This window comes from Vidua chalybeata, chromosome 3, assembly GCF_026979565.1.
Source record: "Vidua chalybeata isolate OUT-0048 chromosome 3, bVidCha1 merged haplotype, whole genome shotgun sequence".
Lineage (NCBI taxonomy): Eukaryota > Metazoa > Chordata > Aves > Passeriformes > Viduidae > Vidua > Vidua chalybeata.
In genome coordinates, this window is record NC_071532.1 from 20,387,627 (window position 1) to 20,404,078 (window position 16,452).

Here is a 16,452-nt window from a genome sequence, read left to right on the forward strand (position 1 = left end):
AGGATAATGAGGCATTTGTGCATGTTCACATGAAGTCCTCCAAAATGTGAAGAATAACATGGAGGAAAAAAACTTGCTGAGTACCTTTGGCAGCAAAAGAGACAGAAGAGACTATCCCTGAGGGCTGATCAGAGACAAGATGCAAATTCTCACCTTGAAAGAGGAGACAAGCTCATGTTTGATGGAAGAGAGAAGGGGAGTACCATTGCTGCCCCATCATTCTCCTGTGATTTCTGGTGTCTGGACCCTACTTTTTTCTCTTGTTTCACACACAGAGTTACACTTTTTTCAGGTTTGATCTCTGTTCTTGCTATTTTTCAGGCTGTGATCCGTAAGCAGGTTTTCTTGCAATTCTGATGATTTTAATTTTTATTGCACATTTTCCCAGGTCAGGCTCTGGGTTTCACCCTGCATACGTACATGATGCCACGCCAAAGGAAAGCACAAAGAGACAATAAAAACAGTACATTCCCTTAAGCCTGAAGTTGCTGTATCTCCAGCATTCATGAGAATCTAATTCATATCAGGTCCCAAAATACTGAAGAAAATTTTTCCCCAGCCCCATCCACTTTTCTCTGCAAACGTGTTCAGACTCCTGCAGCATTTCTTAGTACTATTTGCTGTCTGCTGATCCACACAGTTTTGGGTGGTTGCTGAGTTTCACTTTGAGATTTAGGTTCTTTTCATTGAAACTGACAGCACAAGGATTCATTTGGACTGAAAGCTTCACCCAAAAGTAATCTAAGCTGGCTTTACCATCAGCCAGAGGACTTCTTCTGATTCACTGCTCTTTGCACACATTTGCCACCAAACTTTAAAATGCCTGCCTAGATTTTCCAACCTACAATGAAGCAGAGTTTATCACATGCCTTTTACCACATTCACTGTCATAAACCTACTTAATATTTCCAGTATAAACCAGACCAGCTTTAATTCACAGTCATTGACTCTTTTTGTCTTGTGGACTTAACATCTGACTGAAGATGGATCAGCCACAGGTCTTCATCTGCTTCAGTCATCTTTACGGTCAGGATAAGAAATAGGCCTGTCTTCAGTGTGGTTTAGCTACGTTCAGAGATAGACACCTGTGGGGACATTTGGACTGCAGAGACTGTAAATTAAATTAATTCTATGATCAGACTGCTAAAGCCAAACTTAAACTACTTTTTAAGAATGAAACAGTTTAAGCTCCCAGAGGAGATGTTCTCTAATCATCCCACCAGCTCTTCTCAGAAAACTTTGTCAACTTTTATCCCTGGGTTATATTAACATCATTCTTACTAAACATATTGATCACAGAATGCATGCTCTAATATTTAATGCAGCCTGGTTCCCTTCCTTCTCAGCAACATAGACAGTTCCCTAAGAGAGAGCTATTAAAGTTAAGGCAAAAAAAAAAAAATATTTCTGTAGCAAAGTCAGCTGTGGTAAGAGGCCTTGGCATGGATGAAGAAATAACACAGAAGCCAGCCAGAAACCTGAACCAGGCCCAGTTCCCATGTGCTTAGAGCAAAATATTGTTTTATTTTTCATGATACATTCTGCATCAACAGATTTTTATTCCATAAAAGAAAAAAAGAAAATGAAGAAAAAAAAAGCACCCAAAACAAAATTAAAAAAAAAAAAAAAAGAACACTACAAGCAACCAATGCTGTTTGGGTTAGAAAGGCAAAATCCTTCTGGCTCTTTGCAACAAGGCCACTAAGGAGATCACCTGTCCATAAAACATGCATAATGGGAAAAGCAGGATACGGATAGGCACCAGTTCATCTTTCCTTCCAACTGCCCCCTCTTCTGTGCTCCTTTCAGCCCCATTGTTTCACTGCAAATGAAAAAAAAATCAAGGCAATGAAGATCACAGGGAAACAGACAGACTTCAAATATCTATTTTTGCAGAGATAACAAAATTATTCTTTCATTTAAAGAAGTAAAATCTCACGTCACAGAAAACACCAGATGTCCCAGAGGCCCCCTGATCTGCTTCACTGGAAGAGCACAGGAAGAGCCCTGGCCTCAGCAGCAGGGGTGAAGGATGGAGCACCAGCCATCTGGAGCACTCCCCTGGGATCTGGCTGGTATCAGGTAATTAGAGAATGTAGCAGGTTTCCTCCACAAAGTACTTTACAGATATTCATTAATTAGCCCACATGGCTTCCCCTCTGGGGACAGAACTGATTCTGTATTCTGTATCTGTATCCTCCACCAAGGGGAGGAGCAGATGTAGATTAGATGACTTTCTCAAGACCTTCTGAGGAGCAGTAACAGGGCATATGTTTGCTGCAGTCCTGCATTTGCTCATGTTTCAAAAGCCCCCTCAAAACTACCTGTTACAATCCCTGTTCTGCAATAAAAGGGACAGGCAGGGTTTGCACTGCTGCCTCAAGAGCACGGAAAGCATTGTGCTAATCCCAAATGTGACTTTGCACTACAAACACAGCAACAGCAACCAACCTGCATGTGCAGCAGCACACATTCTTTTAGTTAACAGAGCAGGAATAGTGCCACCTGCTTCACAGAGGAGTGAGCTTCATGTCCTGAAGGCATCTAATAACGTGTGGTATCATGTTGTTTCCACACAGTGCACTGTGGAAAGCAGCACCACAGGCTGGGGTTTCTGACCTGGCCAGGGTATCAGAGCGAGAGTCCTTTCGGTGCCCTGGTTGGCTGAACGAGTCTCTATTTTGTTTATACTCTACTTAGCAGTAACAGAGAAAAGTCATTTACCAGTGAGAGTATCCCTGAGGAGGAGCAGGACCTTACAGGAACCTGAAAAGAGGTGGATTTGGGGCTTGAAAAGAAAACCTGTTGGCTTGAAACCTTTGGAGTCAATTTAATGGCTGGAGACCAAAGTGTCTGGGAAGGTAAAACAGATTGCAGCAGCTCTTGCTAACTGACAATTTGTCTGTGTGTATATGTAAGAATCCTACATCTGCATTAAAATACAGCTTCCTTGATCTCTTTACACAAACACCACTATCCACTGGCATGTTTTAAGAGGAAAAACATAGTACAACATTTGTGTTTGCAACTTTAGGGGGAAATTTAAGTAAGAAGAGAAGTTTATTCATCTGCTTGAAGCTTAAACATATCCTGAGTTACATACAATATTCATAAAAAGTGAAATTTTGTACTCACCTAGTTACAGCTTCATTTTGCTATCCCACCTGTCAGATGGCAGCACCAGTGCCGCAACAGTTTTTTCCTCCCTGAGAAGACCATCATACTTTGCAACCCATCCTGAACTCTACAGCCAGCCTAGGAGAGCTTTTATTTGTCAACTCACCCCTTTGGTTCATAGCCCTAGTGGGATTGGCACTCTGATAGCAGTGCACAGGTAGCAGAGATTCCAGTGCTTCCCCTCCCTTCCCCTCACTCCTTTGAGAGGATCTTTATGCCTACAAATCTCTTGTTCCCAAGATTAACTTTGAAAACCCTTTTTTCTCAAGGCTTGTCCTGTGTATTTGCTATAGCTAGGGACTTCCTTTTTATGTTAAACCTTAGTTTTCAAATGAAATGTTACAGGTAATTTGCAGGGTAAAATGAGCTTCAATACCCTTATGATGTCTCCAGAGCCATGACTGTCCTCTCAATTGAACCCCTCCTTGCCCTGAATTGTGAGCAATGAGGTTGTACTTGAAAGAGAAGATATTTCACTGGCACACGAGACAGTGCTGGATCAGTGAAGCACTCAGACAAAATGACTGAGCATCATTTTTCTGTAATTCAGAATAAAACATTGGGCTTGCATCCTCCCAGAATATTTTGGATTTACACAGCACCAATAGCCTATTGTTGCTAGAAGTCTGATCTACTGAATTATCCATCAGATTCAATTGGTCAAAATATACAATAGAACTGGATTTATCCCTGCCATCCAGACTCCTATTTTTTTGTACTGGTACTATTAGGAAAAGAAAAATCAGAATTTCTTTCTCTCCTTTGTTCAAACACAGTGCAATCTAGTAAGTATCATAAGTAGTATTACGTGTGTAAATAGCACGTCTGTGCATGCATTAAATTTTTTTATTATATTAAGTTTAAAAATCCATTCAAAATCTCTCCCCACACAATATCTTTTTCAGAGGCACCTGCAAATGTTATCTCAATAAATGTTCTAAAAGAAATTTCAGACTCATTCAATTATTGCTTGTGCAAATAAAGCAGTGCAAATAGCAGTGTTTACCAGTCCAATGATGAAAGACTAACTCATGAAGACATCATTCAAGAGTTTACTTCTAATCTTAAGAAGAAAACCTCACACTCAGATGTCTTCCAAAAATCTTGAATTACAAGGTCAGATGATAACATTCTACTCTGAAATATCAATGACATTACAGAGAACTCCCCACTTACGCTGCAAACATGCTATACATTCAAGTCAGTGAAAAGCAACTTTTTAGACAATAAAGACTCTCAGCCTGCAGATGAACTGCATGCTGGTAATCCTTTCAAAGTCCTTGAAAGAAGGGAAGGCAGAGGTGTCTCATGCTGGGCTCTCTTGCCTGCTTGAACAGCTGGAGTAGCTCTTTCAACACGGTGTGGGTCTGCTTGCCCTTTCCCTTATACCACTTTCATCCCTAGTATTGAAATCACTGCAACAATTAGTAAATTAAAATTTATATGTTCAAGTTGACGCTTTGCTGGTTGTGGATCTTGACATGATATGCCTAAAACTTGAACAACCATTGACTGGAGTTGTTTTCATTTTAAAAGACTGTTTTACATTTTGTTTTACATTTTCCATTTGATTCAGTTTTCACTTCAGCTGACAAAGTATCTTTCCTTAAATTAATAACAAGAATAGTAAGTGGTCACTTGATATTCTTCCCTCCCAAGCCTTCCTCTACTAGAAATAGTTGTTATTATCACACCTATTTCAAATATCTTTCTCCCAGTCACAAATATGGTTGGTCATAATTTCTCCACAAGCCATGGTTGTGTGAAGCAACATTATCAAATAAATACAAACACATTGGCACAGGTTCCAGTGTTTGCCACTAAGTGAAATAGTTTATTCCCCGTCATAAAGAGTCTCAGTAAGGCTTCAGCTAAAACAATGACATCTTTATGGAGCTTGCTTTGTGCCATTTTAGCCTTGCACGGTTCGTGCCCTCAATAAAATTACTCCTGTTTTACACCTATACAAGCTATAGTGGAATCAAGTGTAAAATGCTTGGATTGATGTTTATTGGGAAATCTTTGAAGTGTAAATCACTTGTACCTCTTTCTTCAGCCCTGATGCCACACTCAGACTTCCTGCAATTAACTGCAAATACGTGCACACAAAGCTGCTGTCTTAACCTTTTGCAAAATCCTAGCCAGTGTTTGACCTTGAAGTGTGCCACTTTTGGAAATATATATGTGCTATTACTAGGTGAAAAGCCAGCTTTCATGAAATATCAGGTTTAATAACCACTCCTTGTAATAGAACTTCTTTGCTCATTGCAAAGTTGAGAAAAGACTGACTGCAGTGAGGGCCGAGAGCAGGTGTCTCAGCTGGCACAAATCCAATTATCATGCCTGAGTTTGGATTGGAGATGAGCTAAGTTGTACCTGAGGTGTCCTTCTTGAGTTCTTTGGGGGTAGTTTTTTTGTGGCTTGGTTTTTTTGATGTGTTTTTTCTTTTTTTTTTTTTTTTTTGTGTGTGTGGGGGGGGTTGGTTTTTTGGGGGGGGGGTTGGGTTTTTTTTTTTGTTTTTCTTGGGGTTTTTTTTTGTTTTTGGGTTTTTTTGGGGTTTTTTGTTTGTTTGTTTGTTTGTTTTATTGGGTTTTGAGGGTGGTTTTCCCCATCCTGTAAGTATGTGGAAGTTGATGCCTTTGCAAAGCAAAAATAAATTTCATGGAGCTCCTGGGTTAAAAAGTGAAAATGGGGACCTAGTCTTTAAGACTCAGACTGAAACCTCCTATTCCTTTTTGCTTTGCCTAATGTGCTTTTGCACAGGAGTTTAGCAGCCTAGCTTGGAAGAGCACCCTGACCAAAGGGTTGAATAAATCTTGAGGGTGCCAGTTTGAGGAGCACGAAAATTGTAAATCAAATACCCAAGAATCACAATTGTAAAAACAATTAATTGATGACTTGAATTGATGAACTGGATTGACTTATGAATCGATGATGGTCTCCTTTTGTTTCCCTTCTGAACTGTGAGAATTAGTACACAGCTCTTTCAGACTTTCCAGCTTACTGCCACCACCTGAGAATTTCAGACCTCAATTTTTGTTTTATTTTATTTTTGCAGAGAACAAAGGCTCTCATGTAATGGCTTGTCTACAGCAGCTCTGGAGCTGTGGCTTGGAGAGGCACTTTGCTGTTCACAAGACTTCAAATAAGGCCACCAGTCACCTCCAGGGAGCAATAAAATTCCTGGACATGATGGGTTAAACCCACTAAGACCCTCCATTAGTCCCCTCCTCTGCAGATCAAGGAGGATAAAACATGATGAAAAAACCCTTATGGGCCAAGATAAAGGCACTTTAATAAAGCAAAGGCAAATAAAAGATTTATTCTCTACGTCCCATCAGCAGGCAATGCACAGCCACCTCCCAATTTCTCTGAAATATAAAACTTATGGTAAAAAATGCCCCCACTCTTACTCCTTTCTCCTAGCCTTTTTTAGTAAGCAGATATCAATGTGGTATGGAATATCCCTCTGGTCAGTTTGGGTCAGCTGTCCTGGCTGAGTGCCCTCCCAGGGTCTTGCCCACCCCCTGCTTACTGGTGAGCTGGAGGAATACTGGAGGGAGAGTGCTGATGCTGTGCAAGCACTGCTCAGCAGCAGCCAAAACATTGCTTTTGTAGCAAACACCTTTCTAGATACCAACACAAAGCACAGCACTATGAGGGCTGCCATGGGGAAAATTAACTCCATCTCAGCCAGAACCAATACACTGGACAATTATAATTAATTAATTGGAAAGCAGGTGGTGGATTCCAAGGGGTTTATTAATTTAAACTAGAAATTAGAAATAAAAATGAAAAGTCAAAATAACTACAAATCCAGAAGAGGTGTTTTCATTAATCCTTTCAGTTCAATACTTCAAAAGATTAATGAATTCTGCTCAAGCTGAGATAGGCATCCTATACAAAGCCTTTCAAAATGTATATTTCAGAGCTAGGCTAGAGAGAAACAGCTAACAGAAAAAGGGGAAAAATCTCAATTCAAACCAAAAGCAAAACTGGAAATTAGACCAATGCTGCTTCAAATGTGCACCAGCATTTTCCTGTGCATATTCAGCACATTAAAATCATAGAAAGACAATTCTTCTCCCCAGGAGAAGAATCATTGTGGATTATGTATACATGGAGGAAACCCTTAGGAAGTGTTCCCCAAAGTACATCCATGGAATCCTCCCTTTTCTCTGATTTCTTGGCCTTGGACTGTTTCATCATGTCTGTTTTCAAAAGGTGCAATTTATCTACAGGTAAGGGCTCCCTGAGAATTTATTACAAGTATTAATATTTTTAAAAGGGCAGTTGACTTAAATATGTGTATGAAAGTACAGTATTTTCCTACTTTAAATGTGTCCAGAACAGCTCAATGTAATTTATAAAGCAAAATGTTCTTTGTCCAGAGCTCACCAGCTTTGTCAGATCTAGGATACAGCAGGCAGCTTCTGCAAGACCCACTTGTTCAAGTGGGTTCACACATTCAGTGCAGTACAAAGAGGTGAAGCTTCATTTATGCCAGAGATTCAAAAATTGGTGGCCATCACAGAAACTGGTACATCACAGCAGTACAATGGCACTCAGAGAACCTCAGCTAGACATTTGGAAAGCCACAGCTTCCCTTGCCACATGCTTGAAGCCAGGGTAAGCTCAGCAGCCAGCTCTGGTGGTCAGGCTGGTCATAAATCACAAAGGAGGCTCTGGATGCTCGTTCCAACCAAATTTCAAAACCTTCTAGCTGGAAATGAGCCAACTTGACAATTCCATTGAGGTTCAAGGTCTTCTGTTCTGTGGCTTCCTATCCATTACTGATAGAGTTCTTCTTCTTCCTGTTTGTTCGGGCTGCCCATAGAGCAGCCAAGAGAGGTGACATTTTATAGGACGCAAAATCACTGTGCAAAACACTGCATGATTCCAAAGGGCTTGTGGTGGCTCCCTCAGAAAAAAAATTCACTACATCTTTGGTGAACATGGTGAACATTTCCAAGAAATAGAAAATTCATAATGAGTATCACAAAATAGCAAATCATTTAAGTCTGAAAGAGATGAGACAGAGCGAAGGTGGAGTGAACAGGAAGACAAAGCCTGGTATGTTTCAATGAAGTCAGGTGTTCACAAGAAGAACTTGGGTGACTTCAGGCAAAAAAATACCTGAGAAACCATCATACAACAGGAAGCTGATCTATTTGATACCATGCAGCAAACCTCTTGGCATCACATCATGCTGTACTTGTTCCTGTAGAACACATAGCTTTTCATAATGAAGTCAGATAAAAAGCCCCTGAGTGCAATTCTACTCAAGCTTCCTGCCGTGCACTGTCTCCATCCTTACCTTTCATACTTCTCTGAGATTTGGTCGTGCACACTTCTTGCACCTGCCCTTTGCCCTTGTTCCCCACCTCCACGTGTTCTCTAAGCAGCAGCTCTCTTCTAGGACAACTGTGCTCCTTCATATACCTCCTGGAAGATAGTCAGTGTTCCTACAGGAGCCAGCAGGATGCTCTTCTGGAAGACAAAGTGACCAGAAAGTCCCACTGCTTGTGTCCTTCTACTTTTTCAGGTTTTTGTGCTTCCTTCCATCTCTCCATCTCCATAACTAGAATTTCAGCTCCAGTTGCTGTTAGTTCTGTGCAGAACTTAAAAGAGCTTCCAGCCTTTGATAAAAATAGCAAATAATAACTGAGACACACAAAGAGGACAGGTGAAAGGAAATAGAGTGATTCCAGAACTGTCCCCTGGGAGACTTCTACTCTTCCCTTGGAAACATCTAACACCCATGAAAACCATTTAGTACACTGATCATAACATAGGCCAGACAGTCAGGCAACTTCTGTTTTAGCTGATGAACAGATTAGATGGTTTGAAAAGCTCACTCACAAACAGTTGCTGAAGATGCCTGAATTTTTTCGTCAAGATGCAGGACCCTTTCCCCATTTTCTAGCAAGAAATGAAAAGCAAAATGGGGATCCCAAGTTTTTAGACTCTCATTGCATTTTAATATGTTCTCCAGTGAATTCACCAATTGACTGTCAGGTATTCTCTGAAATAAGTTAAACAAAAAGACTTTCCAAATCAATTCCAAATATAATACATCAGCTTCAAGTACAGTTTTCCTTAGGGGTCACTGTATGTTTTCCTGTGTAAACTTCATGAATATATCATCCTGTCCTGGGATTTCTGGTCATAGTGCAGCTTAATGAGGGTCTTCTATATATAAAACTAACATAGTATGTTTTTGACAAATATTCAACAACTACCACTCAGAGAATAAAGAAGATGAAACGACAGATCCCTTGCCACATCCAGCTGTACTTAGAAAATTCCTGTTGAATGTGCATGTATTTTCTGTCTTTCCTATATTTTTCTTTTCTTTTTCTTTCTTTTCCCCTTCCAAGGCAGACAAAGCAGATCTAATAAATTCAGTCCTTCACTGGCAAAAGAGTTTGCACCCAGCAGAACACACAGCCCTTAGAATCTGGAAGAGGAGCCCATGATCCCAGCTATTACCAGTGTTCTGCTGAACAGAAGGATCTGTGCATAGGTGTTGGCAAAGTGGGGGTGTCTTCTCCCCCTACAGAAAATTAAACCTAATGGTGACAAACTCCTACTATTGTCAGATACTCCTTTAACTCAGGGGCAGAGGTCTACAGCTGTGCAACTGAAATGTTCCTAACCTTGTGATAGTTCATACCCAGTCATCTATAGCTGCATGACGGAAATCTTGTTTGCAGATTTTTTTTTTTTTTAATTTAGGATATTGCACACATTCATTTGGGCACACTTCCACACCCACTTGCAAAGAATGCTCTTGTGGTTTCAAATTCAGCAAAAGCAAGCAAAAGACATAAATTTTAGAATTGATGATGCCTATGAAACATTTTTGTGCAATTATAATACAGTCCCTAGCAGGCTAATTTAATTTGATTATTTTCAAGTCCCTAAGGATTTGTATGGGATCTCTTATGCTCCTTTACTCTTGCTTTTTATCTCAGTGCCTTCTCTTTATATTTTTTTAAGTTGAAAGATTCACAGAGAATGAAGACAGTGATTTCAAACACAAAAGGGTACTGAACATTGCAAAAGCAACTTAAGCATTATTTGTGTGTCTATTTTCTGGCTTCTGGTACATTATCTCAGGGTGTGGTTGGCAGAAGCACACAGAAAGCAGCTGCAGGCGACAGTGGTGGTGCACTGTGAGCAGAGCTTGGCTCACCTTACAGGGTGTTCTCGGTACCACAGACAGGCCTCTGAAACTCCCAGCCTCTTTCCACTTTCTTATTCCCTTGGCTCCTTTCCTCCAGTGAGTGGAAAACAGCACCCTGGTTCAATTCACCGCGTCTTTTGAAGACAATTTCATGGGGGAAGTGTTAAGATACATCAGTAGCAAGCAACACAGAAAAAAAAAAACAAGTGGAAGTGATTCATGCTGTCCTCAGAACAGGGTTTGATTAGCTCCCAGCAATAAGGAAAGGGGATGAGTCTTCGTCAGTGATGGTAAAACAAAATATTGAACAGCTGCTCATAAAATGGATGCTATGTATCCTGAGCCCTGAAAGGAGGTATAAAACATAGGAGATAATGTCACTAAAGACTATCAGAACAGAAGTACACAAAGCACAAGTTGCCTGGACAGTGTTAGTTTGGGCACTGATTCCATTTTGAATGCCTGCTTTTGTGACCCTGTTAATAGTCTCCAGCCACGGCTATGATTACACAGAGACAAATGTATGTGTGTGGCTTTTGTCTGTAAATGTAGTGGTAATGCTATCTTCATGAGGTTCCTAATGACAGGTGAATTATAAAAATAGCTAAGAAACAATTTCATAGCTTCTACCTCCAAATGGGACAATTATGATAATTTGTCAAATAAAACAGACCACAGAGTTTTACTTAAATGATTATGTCCATGTCTGGCCATGCCCTCGTCCTTGATGAGGGGCTTTGAGCTTTCATTGAGGCAGTTCAGATGGCTGCTGATTTACCTAGTTCATATGCTGCTTGGCCCCTTTCAAAGGGAAGCAGCAAAGTCTCATGAGACTGGAAGCCACAGGCTGAGGCTTCAAAACCTTCTCACACACTCTCCAGGACTGTCTTTTCCAAAGGCAAAATTCAGTTTCCCTTCCTGCTGCTGCATAACCAGACTACCATTCCTCCAGACACTAACTTAAATCACAAAGCACTTCCTGCTGCAGTATGAGGCTCATGCTGGTACCCCGTCCCATCTGCACAATCCACACTATTTCTTCTCAGCTCTCTGACTCCCATCTCAGGCAGGGAGAAATGAAAGCTGTCTGAATGTCAAAGTGAATTTTACACGGCTGTAACACACAGCTGAGATCCATGATGCCTCTCAGGGTTGCTTCTCTAATTAGGTGGTGGAGAGATCAGAAGAAATGACTTGAAAGAGAGCACAACTGTGAGGGCAGGTAAGGCAGTATGTCAGGAAAGGAGGGAAGATGATGCAAGAAGAAATGCAAATAAGGAGTTTTTGATTACATGCTTCAGTTAGTTGCTAAATACTCAGTTGCAAGTCATTGGGCTGTCTTACTAAGTAAGGAATTTTCATTTGACATTAAAAGATCCCCAAATTTTCATGTAACAGGGAAAGTACATTCACAAGTAGAAGGTAAAAGGTAAAAGGAAATCTCACTACACAAAGTATCATGGGTTTTGTTGTTGTCCAGCTTGTACCCATAGATAGTCACTTTCTGAAGTGTTAAGGACTGGGTGTCCTAATTCCAGGTCTGCATTTAAGTCAGACAGCAAATTTCCAGCTCAGAGCATCAGCACCTGACTCACACTGTGCCCTGTTGCAAATCACTGCACAACTAAGCCATGCAACTAAGTCATTTCTCAAAGCCTAACTATCAAGCCCACTGGAAAATGAGAATCTGAATGACTCATGTCTCTTGACTCTGCATTTCACAGCCATGGAAAGATTTTGACTTTGCTGAGAGCACAGTCCATCTGTACAGAAGTTAAGCCAATATGTTGGTGACAAAGTGGGTGAGAGAGAAATTGTACTTTGGCAGCTGTTTTGCCAGCCCAAGTCCTCTTAGCTGCACAGCTCCCGCTGCTGCTGCTGCTTCTGTCGTGAATTGAAGAAAAGATGAGGCTAACATCCCATTTTTCAAGCCCCTTATCCCAGGTTCCTGCCTGAATATTCTGGTTGTCTGGAGAAGTGGCAGTGTAATGAGTTGTACACCTTAGTGCTGAGTAGAGGTTGCCTTTGTTGACAAACTGTGGCACGACCCATGAAGTAGGTCCCACATTTCCTGGCTGACACCGACTTAAGTTGGCAAGACTAGAGGAGGCAGCAGCACCCAGCAGTTCTGTAGAACTGGTTACTAACATTTTAATGAATCTGGCATGCACCAGTAATGAGCCCTAAGAATGGGGGATGTTTAAAAACAAGGTTTAAACCCAAAACCATAATGGCAATAAATGGCAACGGGGAAAAGAGAAATAAGAAGCAGTGCCAAGGAAGAAGGGTCAGGGGTACCTGCTAAGTCAGCTTTCCCATCAGAGGAGCTACAATGTAAACATCTACTCTGGCATGCTAATTCCTCCAGGTTACACCAGTGCAAGAGACACCTGAGAGCTGAAGGATTGTTGGGACCAGTTGGGCTTCCCTCCTGCCACTCTGCTGGCAGTGGCACATCTGGGTACTTCCAATATTTCACTGGAATACACACTATCTCTCTGAGCCTCTCTTCTCCTGTCCTTGCTACACTGTGTGGGGCAGCTCACCAGGAACATAACAGGTGAGAAGTGACTCTCACTGAAATGAAACCAAAACGATCCCACGAAAGCCCAGCCCACAGATAATGAAAGCACCTTGTGCTGACAGCCCCTGCTGCAGAGGGAAATGTTGATGGGACTATTACCGCCAGCGACTTTGCTGAGCTGATGGCAACCCTGGCCTTTACTGTGCCTGCAGGCAATTTGTTTTCCTGGCTGCTGGAAAGCTGGAAAGTACCAAGAGACATTATGAAAATGCTGCATGCCCTGACCCTGTCTCATCATCTTTTGCTATGAGGTGGCTCTCTCCTGAAGGCTGCGGCTGCCAGCAGCTGTGGCACAGCTCCCGCTGGCTCCATATGGTGACTCACAGGGTGGCATTTCGTGGGCACTGCTTCTGTTGGGCTGTCTCCTGGCTGAGCAAGGAGCTCGGGGACTGCAGGCAATGAGGTTCACAGATCTCTGCTGTTTCCCTGCTGCTCAGCTAACTCAAATGTTCTACAAACTCTAGGTACATTTGCAGTTACAGTGAAACATCATTTCCAAATAGCAGTTTAGAGATCCTTGCAGCAGAAGTAATATCCATAGGAAATGAATTTCAGTTTCCCAGAGAAATTTCTTCAACATCAAGCTGAATACCCGTTCAGTTTACATATATTCAAGACATCCATGCAAATATATTTGCAGATGATCAAGTTCGGACAGTTCAAGATCCAAGGGAATGCACAGTCCAGAAAGCAGCTTCTGAAGCCCTGTTACTTTGACTACTGAAATCTTAAGGTACCTAGAAGCCAAAGCAGTTGGAGAAATGTTTGGTTAAACTTCGCCTCCCCTAAAAGAAGTCTGAGTCCCAAAAGCCTCTTTTAAAATGTTGGTTTTTTTTTTTTTTTTTTTTTTTGTTTTTTTTTTTTTTTTTTTTCCTGATACACCACTTTTGATTGCAGGTCTTGTACCCAGCTGCCAGGTCTATGTCAATCAGACCTTCCATGCTAAGTCAGCCTTCATCTCACCAAGGAGAAATGCAATTCTACTGGAATTAATTTTTAGTATTTTTGCTTATGGTAGCAGGACACCAGCAATATATGAACAGCAAATTTGCCCTGCAAACACTTTCTTCAGTTCTTCTGATGCCCTTCAGCCCGTTTGTTTTGACCATTACTGCTGTGTTCCAGTGCTGTGTCCAGTGGCCATTACTAAACAGCACCCTCCCCAGTTCATGACCTGGATTTCCTGCTGTGGCAGATCATGTTCCTTTTCTATGTGACCAAGGCAGCTTTTGAAATGACATCTCCAGAGAAAAGCATGTCAATCCTTCCCTGATCACTCCAGCATTATCCTAGTCTTATATTACATTCAAAGAGGACACAGGAGCATCCTTTTCCAGGCGCTCAACCACATTTACATATGCTAAGAACAGTGATAAGTCACTCTAGATTTACACATCTACGAACAATTAGAAGTAATTGACTAGGAAACAGCAGCTAGCCCTCTGCAAGAATGAAAATAATGAAGTACTGGAGAAAGCTAGTTGGTTCAGGGCTGTTTGCTCACTTGCCACATCCTTCCAGTCTCTCTGGCAATGGGCTCCATCCTGCTGAACATGTCCCACAGCTTCCTCTGACAAGGTGCAAAAGAGTCCTTCAGGACTCCTACATTGCCCTTCTTGAAACTTTCCACAGAGGAAAGATTTCTCCCTTGTCCCTGTAACAACCTCTCAGCCAACACCATATCCCTCCACATAGATTTATAAGAGGTCATTAAAACTTCTCTGGCAGAGCTGAAGTGGAATTGCTGTTTCCCTATCAGGATCAGGATCTGGAAGCTCTCCAGGATGGCACAGTCTTTTGCCATTAAACTGTCTCACTCATTGCATGGTAGATCCAGACAGATCAAACACCATCTGTATTTATAGAGGGCACCAGTACACCTTTTATGTCTGCTATAAAATCCAGGTCTCTGTGGCCTTTTTTTTTTTTTTTTTACTTATACATTGTCTGGGAAAGAACACATTTGCTTCAATCATGGTTGCAGAAAATTGAAAAGTCTTACATAATTTTCTCTTTTTTATATTATTAAAAAAAAAAAGGTAAAATAGGTGGGGTTTTAGTGTGACACCTTTTATTGGGCCTTTATCAAATGTCAAGACTAATCTTTAGGAGATTTTTTTTAAATCAAGTCTACCACCCTTTGCTGCTGATAGCCTCTTCACCCAGGGAGAGTAGGGCAGGGGAACAAGCATCATATTGATCCGCTCCGTGATTAAATACTTGAGTGTGACAGAATACAGAAACAGAAAATGGGGCTGCTGCTTAATTGCCTCTAATAGTGGTGCCTGCTGGGATGAGGAACTGTAAGGGAGTCATAGGTGAGAAAAGATTTATTAAATAAAACATTTTACCTGCAACATGGTGCCGAAGGACTAGACTCACAAAATTTGGACTTAAGCTGGATCCAATAGAACTTACATTCAAACCCAGAGGAATAACTCCCTGTTCCAGTAAGAAACATTTATTACCTTCCCATCAGGGAGATTTCTCTGCATGAATCATACTCAAGGCCACCTCTTGTTTGCCAAGCCCTGCCATGGTAGTGCTCCCCGAACCACCTATTGAAAGAATCTTTGAGGGTTTCTCTAGGTCAGTCTGCACTGCAGTAGTGTCCAAGACACAGCTCCAACATCAAGGCAAAAAATTGAGACAGGCAACAGGGATTTCTAAGTTTCTATGCACGAAAGGGACCACTCATCTTTACAGCATAGCTGGGGCACAGCAGAATAGCATAGTAGCTCCTCAGTGAGCAAGGCAAGGGTGTGTCTTCAAGCCTCAGGAGGACGTATGCAAGCTCAGATACTCACCTTGCTACCTCACTGCATCCAAGTGAGTCAGATTCCCACTGAATCTAACAGAAGCGTTTTATCAACATCGTTTTGTTTTTCATTGATAGAGCAGAGCATTCCAACTAAATGTTCCTTTAAAAAAAGAAATAAAATATCACAAAAAAAAAAATTAGGCTTCTACTTGTCAGTGTTTGGCTTTCTCAGTGCTGATTTCAATGCAACCTACACAAGAAAAGAAAAACCTCCCTCATCCAACAGCCTAAGGGCCAGTGCTTCTGCACAAGCATTTTATTCTTCCTTGGGAACAAGATTGTCACGCAAACACCACTTTCTCCTGGAAGCTCCCAGAGCTGAGAGGATATAAGTATTCAGCAAATAAGCACAAATCTGCACATACCAAATCTGCATTTATTCACAACGAAGCCAGGCTTCCGGCTGGCCACACAATACAGCATTTATGCCCACACAAACCACTGTCATATCGCTGGCACCTTTATGCAGTCTCAGAGCCATGTTTAAATCTGTATAAAATCAGATCATCTGCTCCACATTAAAAACATAGAAATTTAATGCAGCTTGGTGATGAAAGGAAAAGAAGGTTGCAGTAAAAAAGTGAGCAGAAAAGAAATCTAATTATATTTAAATGCCTGTGGCATTCTTGTGGCCATGTAGCATGAGAAAAAGGAAGAAACAACACCATCCCATTTACAGTG